The sequence below is a fragment of the Hemiscyllium ocellatum genome, chromosome 14 (assembly GCF_020745735.1).
Source record: "Hemiscyllium ocellatum isolate sHemOce1 chromosome 14, sHemOce1.pat.X.cur, whole genome shotgun sequence".
NCBI classification, from domain to species: Eukaryota; Metazoa; Chordata; class Chondrichthyes; order Orectolobiformes; family Hemiscylliidae; genus Hemiscyllium; species Hemiscyllium ocellatum.
Genome location: NC_083414.1, coordinates 26,995,708 through 27,017,694, shown reverse-complemented (window position 1 = coordinate 27,017,694; position 21,987 = coordinate 26,995,708). Strand labels below are relative to the sequence as shown.

The following is a 21,987-nucleotide window of genomic DNA, read 5'->3' as shown; positions in this document are numbered from 1 at the left end:
TCCGCCGCGGACGGACCAATCGGGTTCCACCGGCTCCGCGATTGCGCCGCGCTGCGGCCTGGCTCCTTTTCAAGTTCTTTTTTGAGGTGCGTTGTCAGGGCTGGTCGGAGGGCATATCGTTTGTTGACTATTTGGTTCTTATAATGTGACCTACCTCCGCAAATACTTTGAGGGAGAAGTGTAAACCGATTCGTACGGAGATGGTTTTATTGTGCGGCCAGAACACGTTACATTTGTGTTTATTTCCAAATTTAGTCAAATCGTTAGGCGTGTTGTCTGCTGGGAGTTGTAGTTTCCATCAGACCCATATGGCATTGAGCCCAGATTCCACCCTTGCCAACGTCCCAATACGAAACTCTTTAATTCTACTGTTAATTTGTTGGTTAGCACTTGCGAGGCTTAGACGGAGAAATATTAGAGCAAATTTAAAGCTCAATTCCCGTGGTTTTGTTCAGGCGATCTGAGATTAAAAGACAATACATCGTTGTATCAGAGCCATTAACATGATTCAGTCTGCATTTCAAAGCTATGAGTTCCTGCTCTTTCTTTAAAATATGACATTGGTAGTTTGTAAAATATACTGTACTTTTGGGATTCAGAATAAAGTAGGACTTAGCCTCTTACCTCACCCTGCATCAAAGTGTCATTACATCATGGCAGGCTTACATCTAATTTCTATTATGAACGTAGACATTTTAGAGACAATTGGTGAAACACCTGTGAAGTTAAGATATTTAAATAGGAAAATTATCAGGAGTGTCCTTTTGATGACAGTGTCATATTGTGTAATTAGTTAACATCCTTTACTTGAGTCTTATTGTTAAAGGTAGATTTAGTTATTCATGTACATGCTCTACTGATGGCATTTTAATGTGTTGAATAGTGTATTCTCAAGATTCTTACTGTCCACTTAATTTGTAATTAGCTCTCTTAACAAGAAGACCTGTGTTGCATTTTAAGGCAAATTACTCCATAATGCAGAATGCAAATCAGTGTAGCTTCTGTCCAACATGCAGCACATAAGAAATCTGACGTAATGAACTAAATGTCTGTTTATGTGGATAACCTGAGATTGTTGCATTATTCTCCATTGAGTTTTCTGTGTTTTCTACACTGAAAGCTAGAAGTTCAAAGATCTACTGGAACAGAGCTGAATGCCTATGAATTCCTATTCTACACATTTTAAATTTATTTAATGCGTCTCTGGTATCACCTCAATAACAACAATAATAGGCATTTAGATTGTATCTTTTAGTGGAGTAAAATGTCCAAAGGCATTTCATGGAAACATAAGCAGACACAAGTTAACCTCAAACAAAAAAAGATGATATAAAGCTCAGTCAAAGACAGATTTAATGAAGTACCTTAAAGTATGAGAGAAAGGGAACAGAAAAATAGTGGTTATATTATTATTGGGTTAGTGATCGAGAGACCTGGACCAATGACCCAGAAGTGTCAGTTCTATGTCCTGCTGTGACAATGGAGGAATTTAGATTTGTTTCTAATCAAGTTGTTCAGGAGGTGTTTTTACGCATGTGGAGCAAATGGGATGTGAACCCAGGCCCCCTGACTCAGATAGGGTCACAATCACTGCTCCACAACAGCCCTAATGGAGGAACTTAAAATTAATCAATCAAACCTGAATTTATTTAAAAAATTAGCATTAGTAATGGCAGTCACAATCACCATACTTCTATGAAATCCATCTAGTCTGCTAATAATCCTTTGGGAAGAAAACCAGTCCTTAGTACTCTTGGTCTGGCCTACATGATACCCACTCCATAAAACTAAGAGGATGATATTCATTGGATAGTATGCAGAAAATGCTGATGGGCATGTACACAGGGGTGCTTCGTGCATTGTATACTTCATTGCCCTTTGAATTGGTCCAGCAATTTTCTCAGTTATATTAGACTGCTATAAAAGAGCTTTGTAAGATCAAAAGCCAGGCAGAACAACCAGCATTGACTTGAGATGTTGGATTCATGAATGTCAAAGACTCTCTTACATCCGCCTAACTAACACCTGGGACTTGTCAAAAAATTGGGAGAGCTGATGAACCTGAGTGAATGTTTGATAGGGATGTATTATGGTCATTAATAAATCACTCTTGTGCATTCTTTTGGTGTCTTTCCTTGTCCAATTCTCTGCAGTGATGTCCCACTGGCTGCATCATGATTGTTGGAGGGCTGCATACTCCCTTTTGGGAAAGGTGCCCTTGAGCAGTTCAGGCCTGAAGGTTGGGCTTTTGACCATACCATCTGTGCATTGTGAACAGCAGTCTGAGTGGGCAGTTTGACAGATAACCATGGGGATACTACTGGGAGGACATATGCTGACATCCTGAACAAGGACAACAGAACTTTGCAGAATGGAGCCAATGTCACTCCCCTTTGGAAATGCCTCTGATCAGATGGAGCAGAGCTCACTACACTAAAACATTGAAAGATCCTTTTTGCACTAATATTCACAGCTGTGATTGCAGCAATTTGAGCATGGTTGGCAACAAATTGAAATTTCATGACCTCTGTTTGAACTTCTACTGCAGCATTCAAACTTGCTTCTGTTCTGCTCTAGGTGTTATTTTGCAGGCACACCATGCTGTGGTGTGCACATGTTCTCATGAGGTTAGCTACAAATTCAATGCTGAAAAGATATATTCCAAGCTCTGTACAATGGGTCAAGTTGGAGCCAAGCTCCTCCATGCTATCTGACAGCAACAGTAGGCAATCTATCATGTCTGTTAACACACAAAGCATTTCTGCATATATGTCCATTAGCTTTTTCTGGATACTATCCAATCGATATCCTGTTAGTTTTATGGAAAGTAACCTACGTACACACTCACGTTGAGGTGGTGACACACATAGAATTCTTTTGTGTCTATCTTTGTGCAATTTAGTCATGCCCAATATGTCATCACATGTGCATCCAATTTCTATGCTAGTCTCTTAAGTACGTGCAGTACTAGTGCCTCAAATGATGGCTGCTTGTTTTCTGATTGATGGTATTTCTTCGTCATCAGTGGCTTGCTCTACTTGGTCTTTACAATCTATCACCACTGCCTAACAGATGGTAGTTCTTGGATATCTGAAAGCAGAAGGGCACAAGAATAAAGCTGAGGATAGAGTCGTAAGAGGTCTGTACTGAAATTCGTTACAAATTGTAGAATTCATATGTTGTAGAAATGTAACTTCTTAATTTCAGGAATTCATGTGTTACATGCAAGATAAGTTTAAAAAACATGGGTTGACAAACTTGTAAACACCACTAAATTAGTACAATTCAAAGGCTGGTCAACATTTAAAGGGGTTAAAGTTAGAGAAATGAAATAGTAAATGACAGGTTACCCTCAATTGGCTTTGTAACGGAGTGGCAAGTCTGGTAAAATTAAAGTTGTTCCTTGTTAGAGATACAAATTCTTTACTCGGGTCTCAGAATCAAAGGGATATTATTGAAGATAAACTTGATTTCCATGAATCACTGTCGAGGACCATTGCCAGAAGTGCCCATTAGTGTGGAGACATTTATAGGGAGGCTTCCTGGTTTCATATTTATTTATTTTTTCCACAGAAAAATGCAGTCAGAGTTTGGATCAGTTTGGAAGTAGTGTCAAAAGTGTTTTGGAAAAGAATAAGACCATAAAAAGTAGGAGACACAGTGGACCATTTGGTCCATTGTGTCTGCTCTGCCATTCAGTGAGATCATGGATGATCAGCTGATCTTCAATGACTTCCCTGGTTTTCTCCTATTACCCTTCATTTTATTATGGATCAAAAATCTGGCAATCTCAGCCTCGAATATGGGTGAGCCTTGATATCACCTTGCGCTAAAGAATTCTACATTAACTTGGTTGAAAAAATGCTCTAAATCTGTCTTAAATTGAAGAAACTATGTCTGTATTCTCTAGAGTTTCAAAGAATGAGAGGCGATCTCACTGAAACTGACAAAGTTCTTCCAAGGCTTGACAGGGTGGATATAGACAAAATATTTCCCATGGTTGGTGATTCAGGATAAGAAGCAGGCCATTTATGATTAGGATGAGAAGGAAGTTTTTCACTTGTAAAGTGGTGAATCTTTGAAATTCTGTACTGCAGCAGGCTATGGAAATTGCCTGTCTCTTTGTTGGCTACGTAGAACGGTTGATCTTCCGTAATTACACTGGCACCACTCCCCATCTCTTCCTCCGCTACATTGATGACTGCATTGGCACCACCTCGTGCTCCTGCGAGGAGGTTGAGAAATTCATCAACTTCACTAACACATTCCACTCTGACCTTAAATTTACCTGGACCAATCTCTGACACCTCCCTTCCCTTCCTGGACCTCTCCACCTCCATTAATGACAACCGACTTGACACTGACATTTTTTACAAACCCACCAACTCCCACAGCTACCTGAATTACACCTCTTCCCACCCTTCCTCTTGCAAAAATACCATTCCGTATTCCAAATTCCTCTGCCTCCGCCGTATCTGCTCCCAGGAGGACAGTTCCACCACAGAAAATCCAGATGGCCTCCTTCGTTAGAGACCGCAATTTCCCTTCCCACGTGGTTAAAGATGCCCTCCAACGCATCTTGTCCACATCCTGCACTTCCGCCCTCAGACCCCACCCCTCCAAACGTAACAAGGACAAAACGCCCCTAGTGCTCACCTTCCAACCTACCTACCTTTGCATAAACCAAATCATCCACTGACATTTCCGCCACCTCCAAAAAGACCCCACCACCAGGGATATATTTCCCTCCCCACCCTTTACCGCCTTCCCCAAAGACCGTTCCCTCCGTGACTACCTGGTCAGGTCCACGCCCCCTACAACCCACCCTCCCATCCTGGCACCTTCCCCTAACACCGCAGGAATTGCAAAACCTGCGCCCACACCTCCTCCCTCACCTCTATCCAAGGTCCTAAAGGAGCCTTCCACATCCTTCAAAGTTTTACCTGCACATCCACTAATATCATTTATTGTATCCGTTGCACCCGATGGGGTCTCCTCTACATTGGGGAGACTGGATGCCTCCTAGCAGAGCGCTTTAGGGAACATCAATGGGACACCCGCACCAATCAACCACACCGCCCTGTGGCCCAACATTTCACCTCCCCCTCCCACTATGCCGAGGATATGGAGGTGCTGGGCCTCCTTCACCACCGCTCCCTCACCACCAGACACCTGGAGGAAGAACGCCTCATCTTCTGCCTCAGAACACTTCAACCCCAGGGGATCAATATAGACTTCAACAGTTTCCTCGTTTCCCCTTCCCCCATCTCACCCTGCTCATGACTTGTCCTACCTGCCTATCTTATTTTCCACCTATCCACTCCACCCTCCTCCCTGATCTATCACCTTCATCCCCTCCCCCACTCACCTATTGTACTCTATGCTACTTTCTCCCCACCCCCACCCTCCTCTAGTTTATCTCTCCACCCTTCAGCCTGATGAAGGGCTTTTGCCGAAACATCGATTTTACTGCTCCTCGGATGCTGCCTGAACTGTTGTGCTCTTCCAGCGCCACTAATCCAGAATATGGAAATTTAGTCATTGAGCAGCCTCAAGACAAAATTAATAGTTTCTGGAGACTAATTCCATTAAGAGAGTGGAGATAGTGGAGGAAAATGGCATGGAGGAGATGATCAAGAATGGTAGAGCAGGCTCAAATTGCTTGTTTCTATACTCCCAACTTAAAAGTTATTGGCCTCCCTTGAGATCAAATGTGTTATCTGCCGATGTACATCATTGTGGAATGAGAGGCATGTGAGATCTCAGAAATTAGGTTGATAGTTATAGTCCTTAGCCATGGTCTCTGCAATGACTGCCCAATTATGACCACCACCATCTACTTATTAGCGATGAAGACATGCTGCTGTGCCTGACCCTTGCTTTGCTTCCAATTTGTTTTTTGTGATTCCTTGAGCTGGCCCATCATTGCAGGAATCATAGTGATTAGGCCCACTTAATTTCAGTCAAAGTAATGTGTTCGTCTCATGATGGCAGCAAAATCTCACCCAATTAAGTTGAAGGATGGCTCATTAATGAGCCATTTGACACTCATTGTTACTGTAATTCACTGGTGTATCAAGTTAAATAAAAGTCGCACAGCTTTCCTCACTTCCAGGGATTGTGCGGCAAGAGATTGTTATCTTCTTTGTTTGGGTTACTTGCTAAGATTATAGGACTCGGGTGCAGGAGGAGGTGCACTGAAAGTCAGCACCTACCGTTTTGCCAATACCCCTCTGATTTTATAAGAATATGAGAAATAAAAGAATGATTGGGCCAAGAGTTGAGAGTGTGTTGCTTGAAAAACACAGCAGGTTAGGCAGCACCCGAGGAGCAGGAAGATTGATGTTTCAGGCCAGAGCCCTTCATCAGGAATGAGGCTGGGAGCCTTGGGGGTGGAGAGATAAATGAGGGGGCAGAGGAGAAGGTAGCTGAGCGTACAATAGGTGGATGGTGGTGGTGCTAAAGGTGATAGGCTGGAGAGAAGTGGATAGGTGAGAAGGAAGATTGACAGGTGGGACAGGTCATGAGCTGGAGGGTTGGAACAATGATAAGGTGAGGTGAGGGGAAATGAGGAAACTGGTGAAGTCCACATAGATGCCATGGGGTTGAAGGGTCCTGAGGCGGAAGATTCTTCCTCCAGGTGTCGGTTGGTGAAGGAGTGATGATGGAGGAGGCCCAGGACCTGCATGTCCTCAGTAGAGTGGGAGGGGAAGTTGAAATGTTTGGCCAAGGGATGGTGGTGTCTCCGAGATGTTCTCTAAAGTGCTTTGTGAGAAGGTGTCAAGTTTCCCCGATGTAGAGGAGACTGCATCAGGAGTGATGGATACAATAAATGATGTGTGGACTTGCAGGTGAAACTTTGATGGATGTGGAAGGCTCCTTTAGGGCCTTGGACAGAGGTGAGGGGGAGGTGTGGATGCAGGTTTTGCAATTCCTGCGATGGCAGGGGAAGGTGCCAGGAGGGGAGGGTGGCTTCACCAGGTAGTCGTGGAGGGAACAGTCTTTGCGGAAAGCAGATAGAGGTGGGGAGGGTGCTGGGGTCCATTTGTAGATGGTTGAAATTTCGATGGATGATGTGATTTACACAGAGGTTGGTGGGGTAAAAGGTGAGGACCAGGGGTCTTGTTGCTGTGAAGGTTGGTGGGGTGAAAGGTGAGGATCGGGGTGGGGGGGGGGGGTTCTGACCTTGTTGCGAGGACCAGAGGGGTTCTTCTGCCTTGGGACCCTTCAACCCCAGGGCATCAATGTAGACTTCACCAGTTTTCTCATTTCCTTCCCCCCCACCCCCCATTCCAATCTTCCAGCTCAGCACAGCCCTCATGACCTGTCCCACCTGTCAATCTTCCTTCCCATCTACCAGCTCCACTCTCCTCTCTGACCTATCACCTTTACACCCACCTTCATCCACTTACTGCACTCTCAGCTACCTTCTCCCTAGCCCCATCCCCCTCCCATTTATCTCTCCACACCAGAGGCTCCCAGCCTCATTCCTGATGAAGGGCTCCGGCCTGAAATGTCGATTTTCCTGCTCCTAGAATGCTGCCTGACCTGTTGTGCTTTTCCAGCAACACACTTTCAACTCTGATCTCTAGCATCTGCAAACCTCACTGTCTCCTAGGTTTAGGGCCAGTCAAAGACAGAAGTGGGAAGTTGTGTGTGGACCCTGTGGAGATCGGAGAGGCGCTAAATGAATATTTCTCATCAGTTTTCACCCAGGAAAAGGAGAATATTGGAGAAGAGAAGAATGAGATACGAGATATTAGACTAGAAAGGATCGAAGTTAGTAAGGAAGAGGTGTTATCAATTCTAGAAGGAATGAAAGTAGACTAGTGCCCTGGGCCGGATGGGATTTATCTGAGGATTCTCTGGGAAGCTAGTGGGGGGAGATATTGGAGCCATTGGGCTTGATCTTTGAGTCGTTATTTTCTACAGGTTTACTACCAGAGGACCAGAGGATTGCAAGTGTTGTGCCCTTGTTCAAGAAGGGGAGTGGAGATGACCCAGGTAATTATAGACCAGTGAGCCTTACATCTGTTCTAGGAAAAGTTTTGGAAAGGAATGTGAGAGATATGATTTATGATCATCTAGCAAGTAAAAATTTGATTGCAGATAGTCAACATGGTTTCGTCAAGGGTAGGTCATATCTCTCAAACCAGAGGTTTTTTTTGAGGTGTCTAAGCAGGTGGATGAGGGTAGGGCAGTTGACGTTGATAACGTTCCACATGGTAGACTGTTGGAGAAAATGCAGAAGCATGGGACTGAAGGTGATTTAGCAGTTTGCATTAGAAACTGGCTTTCTGTAAGAAGGCTGCGAGTGGTGGTTGATGGAAAATATTCAGCTTGGAGTCCGGTGTGCCACAAGGATCTGTTTTGGAACCACTGCTGTGTGTCATTTTCATAAATGACTTAGATACAGGCATAGGTGGATGGATTAGTAAGTTTGCTGATGACACTAAAGTCGGAATAGTGGACAGTGTGGAAAAATGTTGCGGGGGGACTTGGATAAACTGCAGAATTGGGCAGAGAGGTGGCAAAGGGAGTTCAGGGAAGAATAACAGGAAGGCAGAGTACTGGGTCAATGGAAAGATTCTTGGTAGTGTGGATGTGCAGAGGGATCTTGGAGTCCATGTACATGGATCCCTGAAAGTTGCCACCCAGGTTGATAGTGCTGTTAAGAAGGCATACGGTAAGTTAGGTTTTATTGGTAGAGGGATTGAGTTCCAGAGCCGTAATGTCATGCTGCAGCTATACAAAACGTTAGTGCGGCTGCACTTGGAATATTATGTACAGTCTGGTCTCCCCATTACAGGAAGGATGTGGAAGCATTGGAAAAGTTGCAGAGGAGATTTACCAGGAAGTTGCCTGTTTGAAGGGAAGGTCTTACGAGGAAAGGCTGAGAGACTTGTGTCTGTTTTCATTGGAAAGAAGAAGGCTAAGAGGGTATTTGATCAAGACATACAAGATAATCAGAGGATTAGATAGGGTAGACAGTGAAAGTCTTTTTCCTAGGATGGCGATGCCAGCTTGTACAGACAGATATCAGAGGCAGGTTCTTTACTCAGAGTGATAAGGGTGTGGAATGCCCTGCCTGCCAATGTAGTTAACACAGCCACGTTAGGGAGATTTAAACAATCCTTGGATAAGCACATGGATGATGATGGGATAATGTAGGGGGATGGGCTTAGATAAGTTCCCAGGTCAGTGCAACATCGAGGACCAAAGGACCCTTTCTGTGCTGTATTGTTCTATGTTCTATGATTGACTTGCTTCTCTTGATGAATGGAACTTCTATCACTAGGTCCTGAATCCCATGGAAAGCCCTATGCTGGTCTCTAATACCATCATGCTTCTGAATTGTTCAAGGTTCCCCATTGTTTGAATAGTGTGCAAAATGCCTGTCAGATCACCTAATTCCTTTGCTTACAAGGGTGAGGGAATCAAGCCAGTGAGTTGTTTCTAGGAAAACAGTCCTAACCAATCTGCCTTCACAGCTGAAATTTCTCATTCCTGGAAATATTCTTTGAAATGTCTTGCCCGGAAGTAGATGTAGTTCTTAAGCGGAGGCTGAACTGCTGTCTTATTAAAGTTTAGCTTAACCTAGTTTCCATTCTCTCTGCCTCTGCTAATAAAGGTTAGGATACTCTGTTAACTGCTGTCTTTCTCTGTGTACATATAGATCCAGGTGCACGAGAGGATGATTTAGCTCATTGAGTTTGCTGTGCTATTCAGTGAGATGATGGCTGATGTGACAGTAGTCAACTCCACATTCCTGCCAAATCCCCATAACCCTGGATTGATTTAAAAATCTGTCCATCTCAGCTTTGAAGATATTTAACCCAGCCTCAACAGCTTTCTATGGTGGTGAAGAATTCCATAGATTCACTATCCCCTGAGAAGACATTCCTTTTTATCCCTGTTCTGACTGGGTGATCCCTTACTTTGAGATTATGCCTTCTGGTCCTGCTGGTTTGTCTTCAAAGAATTCTAATAAATTTGTCAGGCATCGATTTTCCCTTCATGAAGCCATGATGATTCTTGATATATTAGGTACTTCGAAACACTACTACATCCTTTTATAAAAGGCTTTTATCATTTTCCTAATACAATAACACATTAAGCTAACTGGTCTTTAGTTACCTGTTTTTGAATTAAGGCTATTGGTAGTTTTCCAATCCTCCAGTATGTTTTCAGAATCTAAGGATTCTTCAGAAGATTACTACCAGTGAGTCCACTATTTCTGTTGCTGCTTGTGTTAATATCCTAGGATGCATCTCATCAGATCTAGGTGACTCGTTGGCTTTCAGCTTTATTAGTTTTCCTAGTACCTTTTCTCCAGTAATAGGTATAAAATATATTCCCTCTTCCTTAATTGCCCCTTGGTTGTTTCATAGTTTTGCAATGGTGTTAGAGTCTTAGACCATGAAGACTGATCCAAAGTATTTATTCCCTCTGTTCCTGCACCCTCTTTAGTTTTGTCCCCTTTATTTTGTATCATATCTCCGTGTTCTTCCTACAAAAATGAATCACCTCATATTTCTCTGTAATGAAATTCATTTGCCACTTTTACATCCTATCCACCAACTTGCTCTTTTAATATTCTACACTGTCATCCACATGGTTTAAAGTGCTTCCAAGTTTTGCATCATCTCTAATTCTTTGTATGTCAAGTCCTGTGTCACTAATATATATTAAAGAGAAGCAAAAGGCTTATCATTCGTCCCCAAAAAATTCCACAACAAATCTTGGTCAAACTTAAAGAACATCCATTAACCACTACTTTATTTCTTGTCACTTAACTAACTCTATATCCCTTTTATTCCAGGAGCATTTACCTTCCCATTTATTGGAGCTCACTTGTCAGCATTGGCTTCCAGTATCTGCTGCTGACAGAATGGCTTTAAGTAGTGCAGGTGAAGTGCTACTAGTCTTGCAAAAACCTAAGCATGATCACCATCAGAAGCACGTATACTCACATGAGGAGTAAGTGAGGGCTGGAAATCGGAGTCGAGGATGTGGTGCTGGAAAAGCACAGTCAGGCAAGGAACAGGAGAATCAACATTTCAAGCATAAGCTTTTCATCAGGAACGAGGCTTGTGGCCCAAGGGGACTGAGATATAATAGGAGGGGTGGGGTATTGGTGGGCCTGGGGGGAAGGTAGCTGGGAGTGTGATAGGTAGATGAAAGTGGGGGTGAAGGTGATAGGTTAGAGAGGAGAGAGATCCAACCTTCCAACTCAGGACTATCGCATTGAGCTCTCCTAACTGTCTATCATCCTTCCCACCTATCCATTCCACCCTCCTCTCCAGCTTATCACTTTCACTCCCACCTTCATCTACCTATCACATTCCCAGACACCTGCCCCCCCCAGTTCCTCCCCCCCCCCCTCATTTATCTCTTAGCCCCCTTGGGCTACAAGCCTCATTTCTGATAAAGAGCTAATGCTCAAAACATCGATTCGCCTGCTCCTTGGATGCTGCCTAACTGGATGTGTTTCCAGTACACACTCTTCAACTCTATAGTCACACTGCATGTAATTTTCATTTAAATTAGGCAGCACAAAGTTTTTACAATGGTTCCATTAATTTAACTGGTTATAGGGGTCTGAACAACTTGGGCTTTGTGAGGTTTGTGGCAGAATTAGATGAGGCCTACCTCAACATCCGGAATGTCCCACTCCATGTTTTATGTTTTTGGTGAGTGGTACAGTGAGTTTCTCATTAGTCACTGGTAAGTTGTCAATTAAAGGGAATTATTGGTTGTTAATGGCCCAACTTGGCCTTATTAATACTCTTTGACTCATAGAGTCATGGAGATGTACAGCATGGAAATACACCCTTTGGTTCGACCCGTTCATGCCGACCAGATATCCCAACCCAATCTAGTCCCACCTGCTAGCACCTGGCCCATATCCCTCCAAACCTTTTCTATTCATATACCCATCCAAATGCCTCTTAAATGTTGCAATTGTACCAGCCACCACTTCCTCTGGGAGCTCATTCCATACACATACCACCCTCTGCACAAAAATGTTGCCCCTCAGGTCTCTTTTATAAACTTTCCCTTCTCACCCTAAGCCTATGTCCTCTAGTTCTCGACTCCCCCACCCCAGGGAAAAGAATTTTGTCTGTTTATCTTATCCATGCCCCTCATGATTTTGAAAACCCTCCATAAGGTCACCCTTCAGCCTCCAATGCTCCAGGGAAAACAGCCCCCGCCTGTTCAGCCTCTCCCTATAACTCAAATCCTCCAACACTGGCAACATCCTTGTAAATCTTTTCTGAACCCTTTCAAGTTTCACAACATCTTTCCGATAGGAAGGAGATCAGAATTGCACGCAATATTCCAACAGTGGCCTAACCAGTATCCTGTACAGCCGCAACATGACCTCCCAACTCCTGTACTCAATACTCTGACCGATAAAGGAAAGCATACCAAATGCCTTCTTCACTATCCTGTTTACCTGCGATTCCACTTTCAAGGAGCTATGAACCTGCACTCCAAGGTCTCTTTGTTCAGCAACACTCCCTAGGACCTTATCATTAAGTATACAAGTCCTGCTAAGAATTGCTTTCCCAATAAATTCCATCTGCCACTTCTCAGCCCATTGGCCCATCTGATCAATATCCTGTTGTAATCTGAGATAACCTTCTTCGCTGTCCACTACACCTCCAATTTTGGTGTCATCTGCAAACTTACTAACTGTACCTCTTATGCTCACATTTCAAATCCTTATTAATAAACCCTCTATCTCACCAAATGTGATAATCAAGACATATGTCAAGAAACGTTAACATGGGAATCAGAGAAGGTTCTTGGGAAATTCAGTTCTCTGCTTGTTCTGAAGGACCTCTGTGAGTTTGGAAGATGTTTTCAAGGATCTTTGGTGTTTAGTGGAATTAAGTGACAGATCTATCACTGAGTTCAATCAATAATCCAGGTTAATAGCATCTTGTTCAAGTTTTAAAGCGGCACATTTGTCATATAGAAGTGATTTGATTCAAATCTACCAACTTTTATGATAATTTTTGTGGGATCAAGAATAAGAGTTATCTTCTTCCACAACCCGAAATATCTTAAGGCCTGCTGTTTTATTCCATTTGATAATTGTCTCCCCTGGGTTTCCTCTATGTCTCACAGATGTTGTTAATTAGTTTGTTTGTTTATCTTTTGTAAACATTATGCCAATTAGAATTGTTTCCTAAATTCAACTAATTTGCTAATTTTCCAAAACAAAACAGTAATGGGAGAAATAATCAATAATATGTTTTTGTAATACTTGTTGAGAGACATATTGTTTTTGACATCAGAAGACCTTACTTTTTCTTCTTGGAATTGTGCCCTGGCACTTTTTATGTTATTGTGAGATTGCAGACAATTTGACCTGCCAACAACAACTTGCATTTATATAGTGTCCCTCAGAACATTTTAAAGTCATTCACACATTAAATTGCTTTGAATTAAATGACAAGTTGTCAATATTTCACACATACTGCAGAAGTTTGTCATATTCTTCAGTTTACCTTCAGAAGTCAAAGTAATGCAAGACCTTGATCCTTGCACAACAGTATTTCATATTAGTATTTCATTTATACAATTCTTTACACTGCTAAAGCAGAATCTAAAGTTTTCATCCTTTACACATAATCATTAACAGGTGACTAAATGTATTCATAAACAATATAAATTCATACTCTATTAGTGGGATGCCACAAGCAACATGGTATTTGTTATCATTTGAAAAGAAAATTTAAGTGTCACAAAATGTGATTACTGTAATTTTACATAAACCAGTCAATAGGTAGAAAATACCTTTCAGTGCTTAAAAATAAATCTTATTTGGTTTGATCTTTACATTCAATTCTGAATTACATATTTAATTGTAATGCATGATAAACTAATATTAAATTACATCATTTGAGCACATTGAATGGAATTCTGAAGAAGTCATGCTGAATTTGAAATGTTAAATCTGTTTCTCTCTCCATAGATGCTGCAGACATTGAGTTAATCCAGTACATTCTGTTTTTATTTGTTTTCAAGGATACCATATTAAAATGGTCGTGATAATGGAAAGGATATTATCAAGAGTATGTCAAATTTCAGGTTTATGAAAAAGTAATTGAAAAAACTCATATCACAATGTTAAAAGCAGATGGTTACAGCATTTTCATTGTTGGATTTTAGGACATGTACATATTAAATTTTACAATAGTCCAACCATGACCACACTTCAAAAGATTCCGTTGGTTGTAAACTGCTTTTTATTATGCTGATGTCATCCAAAGTACTTTTTCACTCCCAAAGCTTCAAACTCTTAAAGAGACCCAAAAAAGAACAGATCTCTCTCAGTTCAATTCAGGATCAATTGTCATTGATATTTATAGTGATGTTTAGGTTTGAATGTTCTACAATCAAAGATCAAAAATTGGTTAAAGTGCCTTGGTCATTATCCTAAATTATTTTCGACTGTAAATGAATGTACTTTCTATATTCTCAGTGCTGAAATGTGGAAAATGTTCTGATTTTTGTCATTTTTAAAAATATGCAACAGGTCATAAGGGCTAGATTTTGCCATGGTCTTCAAGAGCTTGACATTAGAATTAAATATGTATCAATGCTCATCCTTGCCAGCAGAGTGAATGGCTTACCAATTTTCTGAGGCAGCCTCCTAACTGACCACTTCCACCATTCTTGATTTGATTGGTCTAATTGAAGGTTGGCAGTCTGCCAACTTAGTGGAGCTATACTTGCTGGGCTTTGTGGCAGTGCATAAATAAAAAAAAAACAAATCTCACTTTAGGGATGGAGGCAGAAACCCCTCTGCTGCATCTAGCCACAATGTTACCTTTTATATTCACAGCTTCATCAATGGCTCATTGAGCCTTTGTCTCTGATAATCCCTCAGCCCGCCACAGGGCTGGCAGTGTCCACATTCACCAATGGCAAAATGCTGGCAGACTGCAAAAGTGTACATAATTGGAACTGTAAGAAGGATTTACTGCCAGCCCCCAAGGATATCTAATTCTTAATTTTTCCCACCAGTTGGATTGCATTGAAGAGCTGTTTTGACATGGACACTGAAATAACTCCACAAGAGGCTGGTATGCCATCACTAAGTCACCCTTTGTTTACATGCCCCTGATACACCCTCCCTTTTTTTTTCAGTTCCTGTACCGCCAAGCTTCCAATCACTTGCCTGTGCCTACCACTGTCTTCTACATGGCAGTCCCAGGAAACAGCAATAACTGGGATTCTGTTATTTCATAAGCCAGACATCAAAGATGTGGTTGTGGATGTCTCAGTTTGGCACATGGAGGAATATTTCAGTGAGATAACCTCATTACCTAAATATTCTGGCATTCCTTGTCAAATCCTGTTGTATCTTGTCCAACTCCAGAGTAGAATTTCTTCCTTTTCTAAAAATTCCTGGATTAACAAATACAGCACACAGAAACTTTAACAATAAATATTGTGCAGAATTCCTAATATGGTGGAAGTGTATAATTGAAAAAAGTAGCTTCCAGATGTCAGTGTAAACACTGATTGAAATGTTTAAACTAAACAAAACCTATTTTAATCACTTCTATATAACAAAATGCTTGTCATGTGCGTTGCAGAGTTTTTGCTACCTTAGAGTATGAGCACAGTTTTCCATTGTAGGAATTGTCTCTGGCAGTCTGGATGATCATTGATTTATGGTGTGAGTAATGCTTTCCAAACATCAGCTGTAGCCAGTCTGCTCAGCGACTGGTCCTCAGTCTCACCCAGATCATTCATTTCCTCTTCATCTTTGGCCTCTCTCCTGTATCTTCTGGTAAGGTTTTGATTTACTCTTCTCATTTAACAGCTTTCAGTAATTCAGAAAAAGAAGAGTTCTTGGTTAAAAGTGATCCTCATACTCATTGTTAGAGCCAACATTTCTTCAATGATTTTCCGGATGGAGATGGCACAGATTCTTTGGCAGCTACTGTGTTATTTCTGAGCTGAGCAAAGCAGGAATCTGTACGTTGAATCGGTTGATTTTAAGGCTTATTTGTTTCTTCAATACTAACCTGCAATGTGTGAGCATGACCTTGACATTTTTGCTACTGCAGTAGAAGCAGAGAATCGTTGAAGATATAATAGATATTCACAACTTGGGACGGGTAGTGATTCTTACATTGCCAGTTGAAGTTCTTGTAAAGGCTGAAACTGTTTTGACTTGATAAAGATGATCCATTTGTGAGCACTGTATCAATGTTAAATGTCTTGCTGCTTTGGCATAGGGCTGGTGGTGTTGGCCATGTGTGAGGGTTAACCATAAGTTGCATCTTTAAAAGGTTGGGAGACTCTCTTGGAGTTGGCATCACAGACCATGACTGAGAATATTTCGCTTCCTCTGAACCTCACAGAATTCTTTTAAGTGCTAAGTTGATCTCTTTTCAGGCTACATAGACTAATAGTGCAACACATGCTCTCATTGGTAGCTTCACAATCATGGAGTACAGAAGAATAAAAAGTGAGGTCTGCAGATGCTGGAGATCAGAGCTGAAAATGTGTTGCTGGTTCAAGCGCAGCAGGTCAGGCAGCATCCAAGGAGCAGGAAATTCGACGTTTCGGGCAAAACCCTTCATCAGGTGCAGAAGAAGGTCATTGGGTTCATCATGCCTATGCCAACTACCTGCAAAAACAGCTCACTTCCTCCCAGATCCTGCCTTCACTCCACAGTCCTGAAAATCTTCTCAGGTGATCATCCAATTCCCTATTGAGAGCCATGAGTGAATCTACCTCCACCACACTGTCAAGCAGAGCATTACAAATCCCAACCACTCCCTGTGTAAAAATAAAATTCATGTATCATTTCTGGTTTTTTTGCCAGTCACTTTAAATTGGTATCCTTTAGCTCTTAAACCTTTCATCAATGGAATATTTTCTTCCTATGTACTCTTGTCATGTAATTTGGACATATTCATCAGTGTTGCTGACATAAAATCCAGGGCATCACTTTGATGTTCCACAGGATTGATCAGAAATGTCTGTAGGACCTTGCAACAGAGATTACTGAGATTGGCAGGACATGTATTTGAACTCTTAGCCACATACCCCTCCACAGAGACAATAGAATGAAAACAACACCAAATGGAAAAAAAAGATGCTCTGGTGAAGTACATTTTTAAGAAGTACCTTCAAGTTTGGGTCTCAGGATTAAAAAACACAGGGTCAACCCCCCGCCCCCCAAAAAAATGCCCAGGGAGAATTCAGTCAGCAGGATGACCAGTCAGAGACAAGTTACCCGTTTAAGCAGAATGGAGAAAATCTGTTTGGACTGTTCCTCCAATCACAGGCTGGTTCTCTTCTGTTTGTTAGTGATCCTTTTAATAACCTATGATCAGAGGAGTAGGAAGCATTTAGGAAAGTAGTGTAGGCAGTGAGGGTTTTGCTGGGGGAGCTAGAGCTGCCTTAGGCTGGGGAGGATTTGGATTTTGAGACTTTTGCTTGGACAAGGATCTTGAGATTTTGCCATGTACCATGATCTTTGCTGGGCCACAATTGAGGCTGTCTACTTGGGGCAGTGGGTTGATGTTTAAAAGAGGTGTGGAGAGGGAGGATGAGGACGGTGCGAGAGGGGTGTAAGAAGAAGAGGGAGGGAGAATGGAGAAGTGAGGACTGCAGATGCTGAAGATCAAAGTTGAGAGTGTGGTACTGGAAAAGCACAGCAGGTGAAAGATACACCCCCCCTTCCTATTTACATCTCAGCACCCGGCCCACAAGCCTCATTCCTGATGAAGGGCTTATGCCCGAAATACCGATTCTCCCTCACCTTGGATGCTGCCTGACCTGCTGTGCTTTTCCAGCACCACATACTCTACTCTGGGAGGGAGGATGGGAAGGCTGCAAGAGGATTGAGGAGAGGACAGCTGCAAAGGAGATGGACAGAGATGCTGCAAGCAGGTGAGAGAGGGGAAACAAGGTGGAGGCAGACAATGATGTACAGGAGTATGAACAGTGTTAACCATGTTCAAACTCAGCTAACTTTGAAAATTTGAAATCATAGAAGTATTGAATTCCTTGCGAATGACTGTGGAATTCATTTTTGACCCCTGTGAGACATTATCTGAGTCATTGTGGGCGGCACGGTGGCACAGTGGTTAGCACTGCTGCCTCACAGCACCAGAGACCTGGGTTCAATTCCTGACTCAGGCGACTGACTGTGTGGAGTTTGCACGTTCTCCCCGTGTCTGCGTGGGTTTCCTCCGGGTGCTCCGGTTTCCTCCCACAGTCACAAAGATGTGCGGGTCAGGTGAATTGGCCATGCTAAATTGCCCATAGTGTTAGGTAAGGGGTAAATGTAAGGGTATGGGTGGGTTGCGCTTCGGCGGGTCGGTGTGGACTTGTTGGGCCGAAGGGCCTGTTTCCACACTGTAAGTCTAATCTAATCTAAAAGAAATGAACCAGAGTGGTGGTGAAACTTTGCTGCTCATAGTTCCTTTGATACCATACAAAACAAAGTCCACATATGGCCACACATATCCTTCTTCTCTTCCTGCTCCTCCCAAAAACATTTCCACAAAGCATTTGGGAAAGGAGAAAAATGCAACTTGAAAGTTGACTTGATTCCAACCTCCACTTTCAAATAAATTCACCAAAGTCTAACTCAGTGTGTGTCACCAGAGATGAACAGGAAGTTAGGGTTAGTGAAAATCCATTTAGCTCAACCCTCGTTTCTTCCACATTCCCTAGTAATTAGAGCTTGGGGCCTAGTCTGCCTCTCTATAACTCTGTTTCTTAGCTGAAATGGCAAAAAAAAAGTTTTATTAGTCAGCTCAGCTACTTGGCACTTTTAAATGTTCATTTTTACTGACTGTGTTTATTATAATTATTATTTTATTACTTTGGAAATGGGTTACTTTTGTATCAAATGTTTTATCTCTGAAAATCCATCACCATCCCCTCCTAAATGAGAGAAATACTGAAATTGATTGCCCACCCCATGCAAAAAGGTTGGTTAACCCTGAAATGGATTAGTTGTAGGTTCAGTAGTCCAATATTTAAATGATAAGTGTCTACAAAGTACTTTAGAGTCCTCTTAATGATTGACTAACCAGATAAATCAATAGGGCAGGATTCAACTTATCACCAGAAGGTTTTAGACTATATTTGGCCCCAGGGAGCCAAATAGCAGACCTTCCTCAGCAAGCAGCAATGCTAAAGAAAACTATATTCCATTCTATATAAACATAAGAAGGGAATATCAACTATTTTGTTGAGTTTGCCTCCCTGAAACCACCTTCCTCTTGGATGTCTAGAAAATAGCCAATAAATGTGTTTAAGTTTCAATCTTAATAGATGGATTTTTGCAGTCAGTGACAGTGAGATGGTGATAACATTTGTCATTGACATCAAAGAAATGTGCCCACTAAAATCGCGAGATAGGACTTACATAGAAGAAGGTGATAGGAGCAGGAGGAGGCCATTTGGCTCTTCAAGCCTGCTCTGCCATTCATCACAATCCTGGATGATCATCCAACTCAATAGTCTAATGCTGCTTTCTCCCCATAACCTTTGATCCCATTTGCCCCAAGTACTATATCTAGCTGCCTCTTGAACACGTTAATTGTTTTGGCATCAACTACTTCCTGTGGTAGTAAATTCCACAGGCTCATCATTCTTTGGGTGAAGAAATATCTTCTCGTCTCTGTTCTAAATGGTTTGTCCCGAATCCTCAGACTGTGACCCCTGTTTCTGAACACACCCATCGGGGACATCTCCCTGCATCTACCCTGTATGGTTCTGTTAGAATTTTATAATTCTCTATTAGATTCCCCCCCCCCCCCCCCCCCATTCTTCTGAACCCCAGCAAAAACAATCCGAACCTAGTCAATCTCAGTTCCGCCATCCTGGAATCAGCCTGGTAAATCTTTGCTGCACTCCCTCAAGAGCAAGAGTATCCTTCTTCAGAAAAGGAGATCAAAACTGCACACAATATTCTAGGTGTGGCCTCACCAAGGCCCTGTATAACTGCAACAACACATCCCTGTACTCGAAACCTCTCACAAAGAAGGCCAACGTACCATTCGCCTTCTTTACTGCCTGATGTATCTGCATGCCTTCCTTCAGCAGTTGGTGCACAAGGATATCCAGGCCTCACTACACACTCCCCTCTCCCAATTTACAGCCATTCAGTTAGTAAACTGCCTTCTTGTTTTTGCTTCCAAACTGAACAACCTCACATTTATCTAAATTATACAGCATTTGCTATTTATTGGCCCCCTCACTCAACCTGTTCAGATCTTGCTGAAGGATCTCTGCATCCTCGTCACAGTTCACAGTCCATTGTGGACATAATCTTAATTGTAATTTGATTCGGGAGCAAATTACAGGAATCTCCAGTGACCAGTAACATTATTTCATCAAACAGGCAATGCAACTGATCATATTGAAGTGTTCTCAGACATAGTATACCAGGAAGTAAAATTATCCTACACTTTTAATAACTCTAAAAAGCAAAATGAAAATTGTGACATACATATAGGTTAAGATGGGGGCTGAAAGAACCATATACCATTGTCAGTAAGGATAGGTGAAAATACCTCCACACACTTATCCTCAACATGGGTGCCTGCAAGGCTGCATACTCAGTTCCTTACTATACTCCTTATACACTCATGACTATGTGGCCAAATTCAGCTCTAACTCCATTTACAAATTTGCTGATGATACCACTGTAGTGGTTTAGATCTCAAACAACAAAACAAATAGACACAGCTCAGTGCAATGGTATAAAGACAACAATCTCACAGTTGTGCTTGTCCCTGTGCCACTCAGAACAAATCCATTGCCATGAAGAATAATCTTTGATAACAAAACAAAGGAACTGGTTATTGACTGAAAGAAGCAGAGTGGAGGACACTCCCCTGTCTGTGTCAATGGTGCTGAGGTGGAGTTGGTCGAGCGCTTTAAAGTGTAAATATCACCAATGATCTATCCCGGTCCATCTATGTTGACACTGCTGTCAAGAAAGCATACCAACACTTCTACTTCATGAGAAAGTTAAGGAAATTTGGCATGTCCACAAAGACTTTTACCAATTTTTATAGATGCATCATAGTTGGCATCCTTTCCGGATGCATCACAGCTTGGTTTGGCAACTGCTATGCCTAACCCCCCAAGACCGCAAGAAGTTACAGAGAGTTATAAACATAACCCAGTCCATCATGAAAACCAGCCTTTCATTGACTCAGTATACCCTCTCCTCTGCCTCAGGAAAGCAGCCAACATTATCAAGGATCATTCCCACTCTGGCTATACTCTCTTTCACCCTCATCCATTGGGCAGAAGATACAGAAGTTTGAAAACATGTACCAACAGATTCAAGAACAACTTCTTCCCCAGTGGACTGCTATCAGACTTATGAACAGCCATCTCATGTCTTAGAGTTATCGTTCTCTGCACATTCTATGTAGCTGTAATACTACATTCTGCATCCTATTCTATTACCCTGATGTACTTATGTAAGGTATGATTTGTCTGGTTAGCATGCAAAACAATACTTTAAGAGTCATATTCACTATATCTCAGTACATGTGATAATAATAAATCAAATAAAATAAAAATTATCATGGCAAATTAATTTTTACAATGTTAAGTTTTTCTATCTTTTAAATATTTGATGTAGAATTTTCTTTCAGGGTTTGAGAGCTTATTGAGCAACAATCATCATGAAGTACATCATTAAAAATACAGCTGTGGCTCATTCAACAAGGCATAACCTTTCTAAGAGTTCGTACAGTGAGGCATAAAAATAGAAGTTTTAATTTAGTGGAATGATTTATAAAGATTTCAATCTGTGGAAACTTCAATGGCACACATCTGTGGAGGGTCAGAGTAATAGTGACAGCAACATCTGAATTTCTATGTTTACCTGCTAATGTACAGATAGCAGAAATAACTATTACTTTAAAAGGTGAACACAGACAATTTTGCTGATGGTTACAACTCTAAAAACTT

General features: G+C 41.9%; 1 long non-coding RNA gene across 1 annotated transcript; it reads left to right on the top strand.

The window, feature by feature from the left end:
* Positions 1 to 7: 7 nt before the first annotated feature.
* On the top strand, positions 8 to 21,472 carry LOC132822315 (uncharacterized). Its single transcript, XR_009645431.1, has 3 exons — positions 8 to 86; positions 3,026 to 3,139; positions 21,244 to 21,472. It is a non-coding gene; the product is annotated as an uncharacterized LOC132822315 (long non-coding RNA).
* The last annotated feature ends 515 nt before the right edge of the window (positions 21,473 to 21,987 follow it).